At 32.5% G+C, this 4,540-nt stretch overlaps 1 non-coding gene across 1 annotated transcript; it reads left to right on the forward strand.

The window, feature by feature from the left end:
- The first annotated feature begins 3,912 nt into the window (after positions 1–3,912).
- On the forward strand, positions 3,913–4,019 carry LOC130455708 (U6 spliceosomal RNA). Its single transcript, XR_008913804.1, has one exon. It is a non-coding gene; the product is annotated as a U6 spliceosomal RNA (small nuclear RNA).
- The last annotated feature ends 521 nt before the right edge of the window (positions 4,020–4,540 follow it).

Below are 4,540 nucleotides of genomic sequence, written 5' to 3' on the forward strand. Positions count from 1 at the left end.
GAAAATAATAAAGACTAATAAAGAAAATAAAAAAGAAAAAGAAAATAAAGTCAGAAAGAAACAATTCAAATATCATGGAGCTCTAGTCACATTTACATGGGATTTGGCAGCTTTTACACTAATGTCTAGAAGGCTTGAATATGATATTCCAGAAGGTAAGGGACTGGTTTTGCAACAAAGACTCACCTAACCATTAAAACTGACTATATTTTTTCTGGGGAAAGTGTGATCATTTAATAAAATAGAAGATTTCCAAGCATTCCTGAAGAAAAGCCTGGACTTAAGCAGAGAATTTGATGTCCAAAGACAAAATTCAAAAGAAGCATAAAAAGTTAAATAAGAAAGAGAAAAAAATTAAGGTATTCAACTAGGTCTAATTATTTATAATTTTACATAAAAATAATATATTTTTAATTTGATAATTTTGTCATTATTATAATAGAAGAAGTAATAGAGTATAGGAGTAAGCTCTTTAGGATGATATGCAAAAAAAAAGCTAGGGGTGAAAAAGAGAATTGTACTGAGAGAAAAGGGAAGAGAGATGTAAAATGGTATCTATTATACACATAAAGAGGCACAGGGAGGGAACTATTACAGTGCAAGGGAGGATAAGGTGATGGGTTATACTTAAATTTTCCTCTCTTTGGAATTAGTTAAAGTACGGAAGAAGAGCCAGATTCATTGGTGTACAGCATCCTATTTTATCCTATAAAAAAGTAGAAGGGGAATAAGAAAGATTGTCATAGGGAGGAGAGTAATATAAGAAAGTGAGAAGTTGGGGGATATTTAAAAGACCCTATAGAGAAGTAGGAAGGAAATAAGAAGGGTGATGGTGGGAAGATAAGTAATATAAGTTCAGGAGAATGGTACGAATGATTAAAAGCAAAACACTGGTGTAGAGGGAAAGAGTGAAAGGAGATAGGACAGGATTAAAATAGAAAAACAAGGTGGAAGGGAACACACAGATGGTAATCATAACTATGAATGTCAATGGGATGAACTCACCCATAAAAAGGAAGCAGATAGCAAAGTGGCTTAAAAACTAGAATCCTACCATGTGTTATTTACAAGAAACACATCTGAGGCAGATACAAATATACAGAATAAAGGTAAGAGGCTGGAGAAGAATCTATTGGACTTCAACCAAGACAAAAAAAGGGAGAAGTGGCAATCATGATCTCAGACAAACCAATAAATCCAATTAAAAGAAATAAGGAAGGCAATTACATCTTGATAAAACATAGTATAGATAATGAAGAAATATCAGTACTTAACATTGTTAACTTAACACCAAATGGTATAGCATCCAGATTTTTAAAGGAGAAACTAAAGGAGCTTAAAGATAAAATAGATAGTAAAAGTATACTAGTGGGGGACCTCAACCATCTCCTTTCAGAACTAGATAAATCTAAGGTAGGCCAGGAAGACCAATAACAGAGAAAGAAAATTACACAGCAATTTCCCTAATCAACATTGATGCAAATATATTAAATAAAATACTAGCAAAGAGACTACAATATATCCCAAAGATTCTTCATTATGATCACATAGGATTTATACCTGTAATCCAAGGTTGGTTTAATATTAGGAAAATTATCTGCATAATTGATCATATCAATAATCAAACTAACAGAAAGACATGATTATCTTGATAGATCCAGAAAAAGTCTTTGACAAAATACAGTCATTCCTATTAAAAAATCCTAGAAAGTGCAGGAATTAAATGAGCTTTCCTTAAATTATCAATAGTATTTATTTAGAACCATCAGCATGTATCATGGGGATAGAAGCCTTCCTAATAAGATCAGTATTGAAGCAAGGATGCCCATTATTTTCACTATTATTTAATATTGTACTAGAAATGCTAGCTTTAGCAATTAGAGAAATATATTCCCAGGTAATTTTTTACTGTCTGGAGTGATTTTTTTAATTTATTTACTTAAACTAAAGTATATCTTCATACATTGTTGAAGATGTGGCCTATAGGAAAGATAAAACACCAGAGTCATGTTTGAAATAAAATAGCAACATATACACAAGACAGTGGCTTTGATGTAATAGTCATTAAGACATCCTAGCTATTTCTCTAAATATGTATAATTTTGGCTTGCTGAATTGCTATAGAAATTATTTTATTTCTCTAAACATGGTGATTTTTTTTAGAATATCAGACTGGCAAATAGTTCAACATGATCAGCAGGTATGGCAAATACTAGTGTGACAACCATTATTAAAAGAATTTTTGGCAACATAAATATAGATATTTACTCTATGCCTCTCAACTACCATTTACTCATAAATCTAGAGACTGGACTATTTCATACAATGGAGGTGAATTCAGTCGAGTCTCTTGACAATGCCATATTTTTTGTTTTTGAAATGTTCTTCCTGCTGTCATTCAGACAAATGCCCCAAAACATCTAAAATTTTAATACTAAAACAATCTTGTTTTAGTGATGTGTAGCTACAATATGAACAGCAAGTGAACAGCGATAGGCAGATAAATGGGAGAGATAGATATGTATATATATTTTACACACACACACACACATACACAAGATTTATTTCTTGACTGGTGCCTGATTTCAGGTACTTTGCTAAGCACTAAACATATGTATACACACAAATGAGCAAGACAGTTTTTTTTTCCCTCCAAAGATATTATAATACATAAAGGAATGTTGGATCAGAGGTAGGGTACAAATGGTGTGAGATATGACTGAAGAGATTATAGGAAGTTGAGTGGATAACTGGACCTCAAGAAAGTAAGGCTAAAAATCTCACAGGAGTAGAGTCCAAGTTGCACAATATTGGGCTGTAAAGCGAAGAATGGGGGAATGGGGGAAGTTATGTGAAGGCCTTGGCTGATTGACACCTAATTACCTTGCTCTGAGATTGGATAATTCTTAAGAAAAAAGTATAACTAGTATATACCTGAAGTATGGAACAAATATATAATACAACTTTCATTTGCAATGATTCCCTCTTTATATAATGGAATTTATAGGGTTTATGGAATTATAAAGGTATCTACCAACATTTACCCATTTCTTTCTTCCTTTCTCTTGTTCTTTCTCTTTTTTCTTTCTTTTTTCTCTCCTCTCTCTCTCTCTCTCTCTTGCTCTCTAGCTCTACAGTCTATTTACATATCTCTCTACCCATCTATATATCCATTTTTATCTCTATGAAGATATTTGTCTTCAAATGCTCAAATTTTTCTAAGTGAATATTCACTATATGGTGACAGGAATAGGAAGGAAGATTAATAGAGATTTGAAATATTTTTGATAGAAGACTATGATCTCAATGGTACAGGGAACTCTCAGTGAGGATACTTCCTCTACCTATCTAACTCAGCACCTATTTTGTAACTTATAGTCTTACAGAATTACTGTGGGCAATTCTTAAACTGTGAGTTTAAAGAACATCCCCATTATATAGTCTGTATGTGGCAGTCAGTTTAGGTAATACTATTGTATTATATAAAATAAAAAAGGTGATTGTTTCAGAAAAATCTGGAAAGATTTATATGAACTGATACAAAATGAAGTGAGAACCAGAAGATAATTGTACACAATAATAACAACAATAAATGTGAAAGATTTAGGTATTTTGATCAATACAAAGATCTGTAAGAATTTCAAAGGTGTAGATGAAATTCATCATGAGGAAAATACTACTAAGCTCCAGAGAGAGAACTAATGAACTCTTGAGTGTGGAATGAAGTAAGTTTCCTTTTCACATTCTTTTTCTGGCTTTTTTCAAAATATGGCTAATGTGAAAATATATTTTTCACCATTTCATATGTACAATGGGTATCATATTTATTGCCTTCTCAGTAGGTGAGAGAAGGTTTGGAATGAGGGAAAGAATTCAAGACCTAAAGTAATTTTTTTTAAAAAGAGAAAATGAGTGCTTGCTTTGGAAGCACATATACTAAAATTGAAACAATACAGAGAAGATTAGCATGGTCCCTGCACAAGGATGACATGCAAATTCATGAAGCGTTCCATATTTTTCAGAATGGATTAGAATACAAAACCCTACCATGTGTTGTCTTCAAGAAACACACATGAGGCGGGTTGACAACCACAAGGTCAGAATTAAAGGTTGGAGTAAGACCTATTGGGCCTTAACTGACAGAAGGAAGGCAGGAGTTGCAATCATGATATCTGACAAAGCCAAAGCAAAAATAGACCTGTTTAAAAGGGATAGGGAAGGTAAATACATCCTGATAAAAGGGAGTAGAGACAATGAGAAAACGTCACTAATCAACATATATAGACCAAATGGCACAGCACCCAAATTTCTAATGGAGAAACTTGGAGAAGTGAAGGAGGAAATAGATAGTAAAACTATACTAGTGGGAGATCTGAATGAACCACTATCAAATTTAGATAAATAAAATCAAAAAATAAATAGGAAAGAGATAAAAGAGATGAATGAAATGTTAGAAAAATTAGAGTTAAAAGATATATGGAGAAAAATAAATAGGGACAGAAAGGAATACACCTTCTTTTCAGCAGCACATGGAACATTC

The sequence above is a fragment of the Monodelphis domestica genome, chromosome 7, assembly GCF_027887165.1.
Source record: "Monodelphis domestica isolate mMonDom1 chromosome 7, mMonDom1.pri, whole genome shotgun sequence".
NCBI lineage: Eukaryota > Metazoa > Chordata > Mammalia > Didelphimorphia > Didelphidae > Monodelphis > Monodelphis domestica.